The following is a 15,393-nucleotide window of genomic DNA, read 5'->3' on the forward strand; positions in this document are numbered from 1 at the left end:
TTGAGGTAGATATTATACTATTTTACAGCTGAGAAACCTAAAGTAACTTGCAACTGATTACCAATGGAACTGGGAGTTGACCCCAGACTGTTAGCAGTTACAGACTATAAGTGTAATTTCTACACTGTATCATTTCATATATAGTTAGCATTTTACTTTCATAGTGTACTGTATTTTGTATATACATATAAAGCATAAATATAACAAATAAAAATAATCAGGAATCTAAACAAAAATTTAAATTATATTCTCTTTGTATTTCTCCTTTACTAAAATATGAGGATGTTGAAAGTAGAATTCATGGATTACTAAATTTTGTAGTTTTCAGGCCAACCATAGTGTCTGATCTACAATAGACCTAAACAAATACTTGCCTGGTTAAATGAATATAGATCCTGAAATTTTAGAGCCAATTATTTCAAACTTTTAAGTTCTTATATTTAATATCTTGTTTGTATATCTATATATTCACTTGCTCAGTGTTAAAGACAGAATTCAGTTTTCATAAATGGAATTTTGAATCTAAGCTCTCAGTAAGTTTATTAGACCTAAGCTTTGCTGTGTGCATCTTATCCCTACCAAAGTTACTTTTTCCAAGATTACATCACCAAAATATCATGCTGGTTGTTTATTAAATTATTTTATGTAATTTGTTCTAAGTTGTTATTTCATGTAATTTGCTCAAGCCTATTTTTTTTTTTCTGGATTCCCCACCATTTTGAAGTAGTCTTCTATTACTAAGAATTTAATTTCATGCTGCTCTCAAGGATCTTGAATGGAGACCAAAATGTGTGTGACTTCTGGAATGGTAAAATACTAATTTTGTATAATTCCCGAAAGATAACTGTGTTAAATGTTCTTTGCTGTAAAATGCAGTAGAAAAAAGATAAAGAAATATTCTTTTAAGTAGTATTAATTCAGCAAACTACCTTTTATTGTTAGAATTATGAAAGAATATAGCTTAAAACTGACTAGAATTATTATTGAATTAAAAGATAAATTGTCTCTTTTTAACAATGACTGGATTCTGCTTCAGAAGAGTTGACATCATTAAAATATTTCACTTTGTCAGGCAATTTCCAGTTTCTGTTATTAAGAAGCTTTCATTGCTTTGACACACTTTAAAAATGCATACTGTTTTCAAAATAACTGAACTCAAAACACTCTAAAACAAAATGTTTCCATGCAATACAATATCACACAGTCCCCAGACTATATCTATTATTTCAAATGTATAAAGCAACAACTTTTTCCACTTTAATTGCAGGACAGTTTTGCTTCCCTCTTCTCCCCCAGGGATTGCAACTATCTAAACTAGGAATCATAGTTAGGCTATTTTTGGATATAGGGAGAAATCATTAACAGCAATTTTTTACTCTTTCAAATGGCTTTGATTTGGAAATAAATTTTAAGTTGAACAATCTCCTTATTTTTACCTAGTCTCCATTTTTGATACCTGAGTGTATCTATTTGGCAGTCAAACTTCCACTTATTCAATCAAAAAACAAATCAGCCACAACTTAACTATTTTCTAAGTACACTTGGTGCCTTCCAGGAGGTGAGTTACTCCAGATTTCTAGTAGCCTGTAAGTAATAAACCTCAGCCAGTTTTATCACCAGGGATATTGGAAGTCATTAAGTGATTTTATATTTTGCAGTTTAATGTGACTGATTATTTTACCACCATGTTGAATCTTTATCATTAATTCTCCCATGCAATGCATAGACGGGCAAACGCCTTTACATTTCCATGGGGAAACAGTGGAAACAGTGTCAGACTTTATTTTTCTGGGCTCCAAAATCACTACAGATGGTGACTGCAGCCATGAAATTAAAAGACGCTTACTCCTTGGAAGGAAAGTTATGACCAACCTAGATAGCATATTCAAAAGCAGAGACATTACTTTGCCAACAAAGGTTTGTCTGGTCAAGGCTATGGTTTTTCCTGTGGTCATGTATGGATGTGAGAGTTGGACTGTGAAGAAGGCTGAGTGCCGAAGAATTGATGCTTTTGAACTGTGGTGTTGGAGAAGACTGTTGAGAGTCCCTTGGACTGCAAGGAGATCCAACCAGCCCATTCTGAAGGCGATCAGCCCTGGGATTTCTTTGGAAGGAATGATGCTAAAGCTGAAACTCCAGTACTTTGGCCACATCATGCGAAGAGTTGACTCATTGGAAAAGACTCTGATGCTGGGAGGGATTGGGGGCAGGAGGAGAAGGGGACGACAGAGGACGAGGTGGCTGGATGGCATCACTGACTCGATGGACGTGAGTCTCAGTGAACTCTGGGAGTTGGTGATGGACAGGGAGGCCTGATGTGCTGCGATTCATGGGGTTGCAAAGAGTCGGACACGACTGAGCGACAGATCTGATCTGAACTTATTACTTGCTATTCTAGATTTTTCATTTCTTTTGCTTTTGTACAATTTCTCATCCTTGTTATGAACTTTAGCTTCCCCATTTGCACAATCTATTGCTCTACTTTTCTTTAACTGGAATCTTTATTATTACCAACTATTCAGCAAAAGTTTTGGCATTATAGAATCAATTACCTACTTAATATCTTCAGACCTATTTTTATTACCAACATTACCTTAAATAATATCTACCGCCCATGTGTTACAGTTTCCATGGTGGCTCAGATGGTAAAGAATCGTCCTGCAATGGAGAAGACCCAGGTTCAATCCCTAGGTCAGGAAGATCCTGTGGCGAAGGGGCCAGCTACCCACTCCAGTATTCTTGTCTGGATAATTCCATGGACAGAAGAGCCTGGTGGGTTATAGTCCATAGAGTCACCAAGAGTCGAACACAACTGAGTGACTAATGCTCTCACTTTCCATGTGTAAAACTCCATGTCTGAGGTGGACAGCTATATGTAAGGATATTATTAACCATATATATAAAGTCTACTACAATGCATATTAGCTAATTTCTTCTTGAGCCACATCAGAACAATTACATTTTTATTTTTCAGAAAGCTTTTTATTTCCCACTGAATTTTCACCAGAGTGAAATGAGAAATTTGTATAACCTTTAAAACCCAAGCTTATGTATTCTCATCATACATGTGCTTAGTCACTCAGTCATGTCCAACTCATTGTGACCCCATGAACTGTAGCCCGCCAGGCTCCTCTGTCCATGGGATTCTCCAGGCAAGAACACTGGAGTGGGTTGCCCTGCTCTCCTTCAGGTGCTCATCATACATAGATTGCAAAGTATTTCATTTCCTATTTTTAAGATAAAAGGCACTTGAAGTATATTTTGCTCTATACTACCCTCCATTCACTAAGTAATAATTATTTTTACATGTCCTGTTTGTATCCTTTTCTATTCTTGCCTTTTGCCCTAGCTTGTTATGTGGAGACTAACTTGCCTTTTGGGAAGGCTGAGATCACCTGCTAGTGTCCAGTAGGTGTTCTGTAGGAGTTGTTCCACATACAGATGTATTTTCAATGCATTTGTGGGGAGGAAGTTCAGTTCAGTCATTCAGTTGTGTCCAACTCTTTGCGACCCCATGGACTGCAGCACACTAAGCTTCCCTGTCCATCAGTAACTCCCGGAGTTTGCTCAAACTCATGTCCATCAAGTCGGTGATGCCATCCAACCATCTCATCCTCAGTTGTTCCCTACTCCAACTGCCTTCAATCTTTCCCAGTATTAGGGTCTTTTCCGATAAATCAGTTCTTCCCATCAAATGGCCAAAGTATTGGAGCTTCAGCTTCAGCATCAGTACTTCCAATGAATATTCAGGACTGATTTCCTTTAGGATTGACTGGTTCAATCTCCTTGCAGTCCAAGGAACTCTCAAGAGTCTTCTCCAACACCATAGTTCAAAAGCATCAATTCTTTGGCACTCAGCTTTCTTTATGGTCCAGCTCTCACATCCATACATGATGATTGAAAAAACCATAGCTTTGTTTGCTGATGGACTTTTGTCAGCAAAGTAATGTCTCTGCTTTTTAATATGCTGTCTAGGTTGGTCATAACTTTTCTTCCAAGAAGCAAGCGTCTTTTAATTTCATGGTTGCAGTCACCATCTGCAGTGATTTTGGAACCCAAGGAAAGAAAGTCTGTCACTTTTTCCATTGTTTCTCCAATTATTTGCCATGAAATGATGGGACATGGTGCCTTGATCTTTGTTTTTTGCATGTTGAGTTTTAAGCCAGCTTTTTCACTCTCCTCTTTCACCTTCATCAAGAGGCTCTTTAAGACACTGACGTATAGAACAGTCTTTTGGACTCTGTGGGAGAGGGAGAGGGAGAGGGTGGGATGATTTGGGAGAATGGCGTTGAAATATGTATAATATCATATATGAAATGAGTCGCCAGTCCAGGTTCGATGCACGATACTGGATGCTTGGGGCTGGTGCAATGGGACGACCCAGAGGGATGGTATGGGGAGGGAGGAGGGTTCAGGATGGGAACACATGTATACCTGTGGTGGATTCATTTCAATATATGGCAAAACCAATACACTATTGTAAAGTTAAAAAATAAAATAAAATTAAAAAAGAAAAAAGAGGCTCTTCAGTTCCTCTTTGCTTTCTGCCATTAGGGTGGTGTCATCTGTATATCTGAGGTTATTGATATTTCTCCCGGCAATTTTGATTCCAGCTTCTGCTTCATTCACCCCGGCATTTCTCATGATGTACTCTGCATATAAGTTAAATAAACAGGGTGAAAATATACAGCCTTGACGTACTCCTTTTCCTATTTGGAACCAGTCTGTTGTTCCATGTCCAGTTCTAACTGTTGCTTCCTGACCTGCATACAGATTTCTCAAGAGGCAGGTCAGGTGGTCTGGTATTCCCATCTCTTGAAGAATTTTCCACAATTTGTTGTGATTCACACAGTCAAAGGCTTTGGTGTAGCCAATAAAGCAGAAGTAGATGTGGGGAGGATGGTGATTTCCAAATTTTACTCCCTCACCATCTTGAAGGTCCTCCCTCATTTTTCCTTTTTAAGCAGATTTTTATTATGAAATCTTTTTCTCAACCATCCTCTCTTTTCTTTTAAAAAAGAATTATGCACTTAAACATTTACTTTATTTATTTTTGGCTGTGCTGGGTCTTCATTGCTGTGCATGGGCTTTTCTCTAGATGTGGCGAGCAGGCTGTGTGCGCAGGTTTCTCACTGAGGTGGCTTCTCTTGTTGCAGAGCGCAGACTTCATTGTTGTGCCTTGCAGACTCTAGAGTGAGGGCTCAGTCGTTGTGGCATATGGGTTTAGTTGCCTGGCTGTGATCTTCCCCTACCAGGGATTGAACCTGTGCCTCCTGCTTTGGCAGGTGGGTTCTTTATCACTGAGCCACCAGGGAAGTCCCTCTCTTTTCTTTTAATGCTTCTGCATTAATCCTATCTGCATTATCTCTATGTATAGTTATCATGCCTATGAATATAATCTCCAAATCAGTATCTCCTGGTCTAAATGCTAGATGTGCTTCTTTAGTTATTTGCTGAATATATCAATATGACATGTTTACTCAAAACCCCTAATTCATTAAAGCCTTTAAGGTCTTCCCCTATTTGCCTATAACTTGAATGCTATTTACATTTTACAGTAAGTAGCCCCTTTATGCATTTGACACTCTTAGTCAAATGTAACAGTTTCACCTTTCTCTAAATGAGTCATTTACTTTCTTTTCGCTCATATACCATCTTCTCCTTTTGAAACACTTTAAAACTCTTCTGTTCTTCATGGGTGAGTGCATGTGCCTCCTACCCTGAATTCTTCCTGTGCAGGATGCAACACCTATTTCTTCTGAACTTTCAGTATTTTCTTATCTTTTCCGTGTTTGTGACCTGTGTTCAATGGCCACATCTCAAAGTTAAGAGAGGTTATCAGTTTTCACTTACTGAATTCTATTGATATTTTAACTATTTGTGATCAGCCTCTGAACAAGTGATTCCTAGAGTCTAGAACAGGAATTTTCTTACTCAAGTTTATATCCCTCTAAAGCATCTGGCACAGTGCTTTTACATCTCCTATAGAGACATTTAATATAAATAGGCAGGATACATAAATACTCAGTTTTCCACACACCAATATTTTAGCATTTAGATTAGAAAAATTGAACTTGTTTTGTCTCTCACTCCCACTCAATGCTCTTTCCACATACTCCTCCAAATTTGCTATTCTTTAATCATTCTTTTCCCTCTTAGCAATGAGGATGCTGTCAAAAATACATCAACACCTATTGCCCTTTCCATTACAAAATCCTGGGTATAAATATGCAGTTAATTGATTGTGTTATCCAATCCTCCAATACATTCATAACTAATTTCTTATCACCTACTGAGTTCTGGGAAGATATGGGCTATATCTGCACTCTGTTCTGTACAATAATAGATGAAAGTCTAATTTAAAGAGTTTTGGTGGATAATGCCTTTAAATCAATAAATGCTTAAAAAACTTGGAGTTGTCATCATAGGTGACAGTATCAATGAAGCAATGGGAAAATTCCCATAGAGAACAATAATCACATAGTTTGTTATAGGCTTGAAAGAAAATAATGAGATAAGAAGGACACAAAGACATGAAAACATACAGCATTTCTGGTTGAAATGGATATAGTAATAAATCTTTGGAGTAAGAATATTAAAGCCTTATACTGATAAAAATGCATGTCCAAAGAAAGTGTGTGGAGGTGCTTTTATAATTGTGACATGTTCTGTAGAAGATAGCCTTACAAATTTCTGAAGGTTACATGAGAGAAAATGCATAATAACATGTTGCATGTAAATTAGATATCAATGATGAAAATAATTTTAATTTTAGATAAGTCACAAAGAAGAGATTTCTATAAATTTAATTTTGTATTTACCAGTAAGTTTGAACACTGCAAGGAGATCCAACCAGTCCATCCTAAAGGAGATCAGTCCCGGGTGTTTATTGGAAGGATTGATGCTGAAGCTGAAACTCCAATACTTTGGCCACTTCATGTGAAGAGTTGACTCACTGGAAAACACCCTGAAGCTGGGAGGGATTGGGGGCAGGAGGAGAAGGGGACGGCAGAGGATGAGATGGCTGGATGGCATCACCAACTCGATGGACATGAGTTTGAGTGAACTCTGGGAGTTGGTGATGGACAGGGAGGCCCGGCGTGCTGTGATTGATGGGGTCGCAAAGAGTCGGACATGACTGAGTGACTGAACTGAACTGAACTGAACTTGAACATTGCACTTATTATAAATTTATTTGGAATCATGTCTGAAGTCACTTATGTCATTTGAGAAATTAAAGTTCAGTGTACCCTTGTTATGACCAAAAAAAAAAATCCATCTTTATTTTTCCGTTTGGATAATTTCTAGTACTTTCCATCAGTCAGATCTAGGACTGATCATTGGAAGACTGATGCTGAAGCTGAAACTCCAATACTTTGGCCACCTGATGCAAAGAACTGACTCATTGGAAAAGACCCTGATGCTGGGAAAGATGGAAGGCAGGAGGAGAAGGGGATGACAGAGGATGAGATGGTTGGATGGCATCACCGACTTGATAGCCATGAGTTTGAGCAAGCTCCAGGAGTTGGTGATAGACAGGGAAGCCTGGTGTGCACAGGGAAGCCTGGTGTGCTGCAGTGCATGGGGTCACAAAGAGTCCGACCTGACTGAGCAACTGAAATGAATTGAATTGAATTTCTAGGAACTTTTAATTATTTTTCACATTGATATAATAGCAGATACCTTTTATTTTTCTGATGACCCTTAAAGATGAGATCATAAAAACTGATTGTATTCTTTGGGATATTGTGCTAAACTTATAGTAGTGTGGCAAATTGATGACATAGCTATTTTTAGGAGATTTGATTTCAGGTATTATATTTCCTAATACTTAAGTGTACCTAAAGGCCCATTTTTCTCTCTGACCATCACTCTTGCAACACTGAAGGGCACTCTGATTGTTGCTATTCTGTAGACATAAGTAGGGCTCAAGTATGGTACATTTAAATATAGTAATATGCCAAGAGGGTTTGAATGCTTCCATTTCTCCAGGATGAAAAGGTTTTAATGAAGTGTTTCAGAGTAACCACCACTTTCTTTCACTTTGTCTGTGTAGATAAGGCCTATGAGAGAAACTGTTCTAACGTATAAGCCCAGGACAGTGATTAAGCAGGGTAAGGCTGTGTAGCATCATCTGTGAGTTATGCCACATGCTGACTGTTAAGCATTTTCTTATCCGCACTCACTTTTCTTATTTGTGCATTTGTAGTAGTGGTAGCAACCTCACAGTATTTTTGTTGATATATTACTCAATGTGTTTGATACATTCTAGCCACTTGGTCTTTGTTAACTGTGTTTGTTACAATCAAGAGGAAAGAAATATATATTATGATTCTTCTTAGTACCAGATACTCTTCTAGGCACTGTCCCTTCCCTCAAGAAGTTCATAGTGTGCAAGAAAAAAAAAACAGCCAAGATAAAGAGTTATGTCGTGCTGTGCCGTGCTAAGTCACTTCAGTTGTGTGCCACTCTTTGCGACCTTAAACTGTAGCCTGCCAGGCTCATTTTTCCATGGAATTTTCCAGGCAAGAATACTGGAGTGGGTTGCCATTCCCTTCTCCAGGGGATCTTCCTGACCCAGGGATCGAACCTGCATCTCTTATGTCTCCTGCATTGGCAGATGGGTTCTTTACCAGTAGTGCCACCTGGAGCCCACATTTCAATAAAATAAAATCAATATTAATTTAGACTAAGTTTTTTAGGTTTTAAATACTGTATAAATATAAAGAGCTCAAAATGGTTTTTCAGGTGACTATGATAGAGTCAAGATGCTAGATTCCTTATCTTTCTGGGGATAGAGTTCAAAGTTTTTTAAGTTAATAAAAATAAACACTAAATTATTTGGAACTGCTGTCAAATATATAAATAGTAGAAGAATGTAAAAAATGGTAGGTTATTTTAAAATGAAATAAAGAGGAATAACAATATATAAAGAGACAGTTCTCTTGGAAGAGAAAAGCAATTGACCAAATTGCAAACAACCTCCAGTCTTTTTTGCCTTTAAGGGATACTATTAAAATCAAATGGGAAAAATATTTTAAGAGCATTTTTCCCATAAAAATAAAGGTGAGAAGGAGTTACTATAATGCTATATGGTATGGTAGATTTCATTGTTTTGAACATTAGAAGAAATCAAAAAGTTGACCATATAATAGAGTTACAAATAATAAAACACCTAGCAATATTGAATTATATATTCTAAATAACAGTAACAGTAACAAAAGGAAAAATGAAAAAAACTACTAGAGGGAAAAAGAAATATAATTTTTGAGATTTTTTTAACCTAAAAGCAGTATGTCAGTTTGTGTAGGTATAAATATAAGTAAAGCTGAAACTCCAGTACTTTGGCCACTTCATGCGAAGAGTTGACTCATTGGAAAAGACTCTGATGCTGGGAGGGATTGGGAGCAGGAGGAAGAGGGGACGACAGGATGAGATGGCTGGATGGCATCACCGACTCGATGGACATGAGTCTGAGTGAACTCCGGGAGTTGGTGATGGACAGGGAGGCCTGGCGTGCTGCGATTCATGGGGTCGCAAAGAGTCGGACACGACTGAGTGACTAAACTGAACTGAACTGAAATATAAGTAAAAACATTATAAAGGGCAGCAAACAAACAAACAAACAAAAAATAATGGAAAATAAACCAAAACACTATGGAAAGAAACTAGATAATTTCTGAGGAAGGTTTCCATTGCTAAAGGACACCACTAATCACTCATAAGAGAAATGCAAATCAAAGCCACAATAAAGTACCACTTTATACCCAACAAAAAGATATTACTAAAACAAAGAAAATATCCAGTGTGGACAAGGTTTGGGGAAAATGGAATGCTTATGCAATGCTGGTGGGAATGTAAAAACATAGTACAGCTTAAATGGAAAACAATATGATAATTTCTCAAAATATAAAAAAATAAAATTATCACATGCTCTCTCAACTCCACACTGGGTACATATGTATTCAAAAGAATTAAAGCATATACCTATAAAAATATACAGAAAAGAATGTCTATTTCATTAGATAACTGAAGAGATAAATGAAATAATTTAATATGGTGTTTGGCACATATGAAATGCTTTATAACAGCTAAATTTATGTTAGTCTTTGAAATATCTAATCCAATATACAGTTTATAGATGAAGAGATTTTAATTAATTGAAATGCTAGCTGTTTGCATTATTTAAGACTATTCCTGTGATTTTTGATCAAATGTTATTTCCACAATGTACATGACTTAGCTATATATTAATATGAAAAGATTAAATTGTTAAAAATTTACAAAATACAACCAGAGTTTTCTAAGCTCTTTCCATTTCAGATTCTTACCACGTTATTCTCTTCTTAGAAGGTTTTTTATTTTCACATTTCTCTAGAAATTCAGATTTCTATTTACCCTCCAGTTTTCAGCATTCAAGTGGGCTCAGTTTTTTTCTTATGTTCTTATAACTTGCTGTGTTTTTCTTCTGTAGCATTAGTATAAGCTTAATTACATAATTAGTTGTTCAATTAGTTGTTCAATGTCTGTCTCACCCAAAGGTTGTAAGGCCCATTAGAACATTTGTTGTAGCAGTGTGTGTAATCTGAGAAGTTTTGAGTAAATATTGCCTAAATAAATGGTTTGGGCACAATATGAATAAACAAGTCATCTTGGATTCTGTTTGGAATGAAATAAAACAAACAATGGAAAGTGAACTTCTCAATCCACATAAAATGCTCTTCTTTCCCTTTCCATTTATGTTCCAGCCATCCTACTTTTCTTTTAGATCTTCAAATGCATCATATTACATTGCCTTCATGCATTCAGGTACAGTGCTTTCTCCACCTGTAACCTTAACATCATTTCTGACCTGCTAAGTACCACTCATTCTCAAGTATGGCATTATCTGGCTTTCTAGCCTAGATTATGTCTTATCATCCCATACTTTCTTATTTTAACATCCCCCAACTGTTTTCATTTATTGAACCTCTTTTCCCCCCTACTACACTGTAAGCCCAAAGGTGTCAGGGTCCAAATATATGTTATTCAGTGACTAGTATTCCTAGTCCCTCATACACTGCTTGGCACAGTTTCTGATGTATCCATTTATCTAGATGTTGAATGAAAGATTACATAAGGAGATGAGAAAGTCATCAGTTCTCACTAGAGAACTTCTTCATAAAAATTTGTAGCAAGAGGAATATAGAGTCATTAAAGACAAAACCATTAACACCGAAGAGGCTAAGAGACTAGCCCTTTTATTTGTCTACTATTAACTAATAGAAATAACTGTTACCAGCTGTCAGTTAGTGACAAAGATTAGATTGGTCCTCAACGAACCTAGTTCTCTTAGCCACTATTTCACTGTGCATTTGACCCCCAGAAGCTGCCTGTTCAAAAGCAGATTTCTGCCTCCTACACCTGAAGAGTCTGGTCTAGTATGTAGGGCCCATGTTCCAATTAGTCTTAAGAGGCACAGGTTCTAGGGCCTAGTCAATATTAGGGGCCTATGAAAAAAAATTTTTTTTAATCAGAAGAAAAATATATGAACTTTCAAATCAAACAAAAAGTTTAAAATACATAGTATTCAGGATGGGGAACACATGTATACCTGTGGCGGACTCATTTTGATATTTGGCAAAACTAATACAATTATGTAAAATTTAAAAATAAAATAAGCCAGTCCAGGTTCGATGCACGATACTGGATGCTTGGGGCTGGTGCACTGGGACGACCCAGAGGGATGGAATGGGGAGGGAGGAGGGAGGGGGGTTCGGGATGGGGAACACATGTATACCTGTGGCGGATTCATTTTGATATTTGGCAAAATTAATACAGTTATGTAAAGTCTAAAAATAAAATAAAATTTAAAAAAAATGATTAGATTTCAATAGGGCTTTAGAGATTATTTTATCTAACTCCATATTGTATGTGAAAAAAGAAAGCCATTGAAAATAGTCAAACTCCATCTTGTTTTCCTCAGCTTTTTTTAAAGTAAAACTGACAAATAAAATTGCTTATTTTAAAGCATAAAAAAAAATATGTAGTATTCATATGCTTTTACCTATACTAACACATAAGTGAAGTGTAATTTTTAATATTTTCCTATGGAGAAAGGAGCCCATGATGGGAAAAGTGCCTATAGTGCACAAAAGTCATAAAGTGGCCCTGTCAGTAAGTCTGAGTGGGACATACTTAAGACCCTCTGAACTGAATTTGAACAAAGTGCCCCTTAGGACCACATTTGAGAAACTGCACTAGAATCTTCTGCATCAGTCCTGACTCAAATAGATTTACTGAAGAATTATTATTTTATTTTCCAGGGGAGAATCAATTTATTAAGAACACTGAATCTTATCTTGATCACATTTAGAAATACAAATATTAAATCCCATAAAAAGACCAGTCCAAAGAAAGTGACAGGTAGCTTCATCTGTAAATAGAGATATTAAAATTAAAAATAACATTTAACTCAATTTAAAGATTAAAAATAATTAAATTAAACCAAATGTTTCCATTATTATTAAGTAGGATTTAGTGCAGCCAAAAAATTCTTGTATAGTACAGGAGAGATTATTAATATAATTCATCACATTAGTAGGAAAGATGATAAAAAGATCATATAATTATCCCAATAGATGATAAAAGGAAATGCTAAAATTCTGCATCTATTTTTAATTAAAACACTACAAATTATGTTTGAGTATTTCTTTCTAAGCATGACCAAGAATACACATTTAAAATCTGGAACTAACATTATGCTTAGTGGAAAAACTTTATGTTTATTGTCATTTCTTTCAAAAATAGGAATAAGAATATATTCTGTACCAACTCTTATTTAATAACAGACCAGAAACTACTGAGCCATAGCTTTTAAAAGAGGAAAATAAGATATAAATATATGAAAGTAAAATATATACATTTAGAAAAAGTTTTCTGCAAATAAAATTAGTATATACCTAAATACAAGAAAATAAAAAAATTAACCAAGGTAATACAATTATAAAATAAAAAGAATCTTTATAAACAGTTAAATATTATAATATACATTGAAACTAGCAGTTTAGAGGCAGAAATACTGGAAGCTAGTGGGTTTTTTCCTCACACATTTGAAATTCATGGTGCATTTGTATGATGTACTTTGAACTAGATTCTGAAGCCAAGATAGAGCTCATGCATGGGTATCTCCAAATTAATAGCACACAACTCACTATCTGTACATATTCTTTGTGGGAGAGAGGTGACATTAGCTCTTGAGCGCTCACTCAATCACATAGAAACACACATGCGTGCATACATATAAAACATACACACCCACTCACAAATACACATGTAAACACTCACAAACATTCATACACACAATACACATATACACTCAAATATGTTTGCACATACACATGGGCTTCCCTGGTGGCTTAGATGGTAAAGGATCCACCTGCAATGAGGGAGACCCAGGTTTGATCCCTGGGTTGAGAAGACCCTGTGGAGAAAGGAATGGCTACCCACTCCAGTATTCTTGCCTGGAGAATCCCCATGGACAGAGGAGCCTATGAAGCTACAGTGCATGGGGTCACAAAGAGTCGGACACAACTGTGCAACTTTCATTTTCACTTTGACACACATAAAGATACACACACACACATACACAAACATATATGCCTGTCTTCTTTCAGAAGAATATCTGGCAAATGTTCAAAAGGATTAAAATCAGTATTTTCATAAAAGAAAAGTAGAGGGTGATAGAAGCAGGGTTCTTCCCCTGATAGTCTGGCTATGGAGCTCATGTTATTAACTACACCATTTTTGGGGTCACCAATGCAATTTAAGAGTGAGAATATCTGCCTTAAAGAGGTTTATTGAGGATTACAAGTGATAATACACATAAAATGATGAACATAATGCCTAGCACATAGTACACCCTTATTGAATATTAGAAATTATTATTTTATTAATAATTTTCTCCCACAAAATGTCATTATTAGAAATTCAAGTGACAATTCCAAGGTAGTCTACAGTCTTCACTACTTCAAATCTTAAGGAGTTAGAGACCTATCAAAAGGAGAAACTCAACTTAATGGCGGATCAAGTATTTTATGCCTAGAAATGCTTTTTCCACTATGACATGTCACAATTTTCAGGGGAAAATGTGTTTTGTCCACAGTCTTTTAGGCTGAGTTATAGAGAAAGAAACTTCTAACATGGTAGTAAATTCAATAAGCGAAAATGTGGAAGAGTGATTCTCCAAAGGATATCTCTTCAAATAGTAAGGAAAAAAATTGATAAAGTTGTTATTCAAGTGTTGAGGTTGAAGAAACAGCAGTCAATTCAAAATCAATATTATCAAAAAGAATAAGATAGATTTGGTGTAGTGAAAAAACTTCTAAACTTTGAATCATAAGATTTGAGTTTATTGTAGAACAATTCACAAATCTTTTCACTTGAGAGTATCAATTTTCTTAAGTATAAAATAAATAATTCTTATTTAATAGGGTTGTTATGGGTCACAAATGATATAATGTAGGTAAAATAATCTTAAATTGTAAAAGCTCTTCAATGTAAGAAATTACCATCCATTTATATATTTTGATAATTAGACATTTATTGCCTATTTTCTCATTGCATATTGATGACATATGTCTTAACAACTTGCCTAGAATCTAGTAAAAATAATATTTGTCAAATGAACAAATAAATATAAAAAGGAAAATAAATTTTAAAAGTGGATGTTGACTTGCATCTGCAGGAAATAAAAACTTCTACAAAATAAGTAGATTTGTGGATGAATAGATGAATAAATAGGTATTTTTATTACATGTATGCTTATTTTCCTGCCTTTGTTTTATATTTTTCTCCAATGTACCCAGCCTAACACTTTGGCCTAACTCAACTGTTGATTATCAGGTTTATTCAATGTGGAATTATTTCTTACCCCAAGTGCAGGCATATTAGCCTAATAGGAAATTGTGGGCTCTGTTTATTACCTTGGCCTGCTCATTAATGAGACTCATGTGGCTTTCAGTGTGTAATTATCTACCTTAAGGGAGTGAGGTGGTTTCCTGCCTAGAAGTCAATCTGGCTACCAGAAAGAAGAGTGGCCTTGTTTTACCCAGCAGTTCAATTCTACTTGGAGATAATATAAATGACCTAATATCATGTTCATAATTCTTAGTGTATTTATCAACATTAACTGATTTATATTTCACAGAGTTGTTTGCTGATTGAGTACCCAGTCACTAATATGATTTTTAAAAAGGTGCTTTTTGACAATAAGCTGGGAAGTTAGAAGACTGCCCTGGAATTAGAACCTGGGTAAGGACTAGTGTAAACTCTCCTTGATGCTTTGTTATTTAAGGGAAGCATAAAACAATTATAGGTAATTTTTGAATTGTAATAAAGCTCTGTTCTGCAAGT

This window comes from Bubalus kerabau, chromosome 19 (assembly GCF_029407905.1).
Source record: "Bubalus kerabau isolate K-KA32 ecotype Philippines breed swamp buffalo chromosome 19, PCC_UOA_SB_1v2, whole genome shotgun sequence".
Taxonomy (NCBI): domain Eukaryota; kingdom Metazoa; phylum Chordata; class Mammalia; order Artiodactyla; family Bovidae; genus Bubalus; species Bubalus kerabau.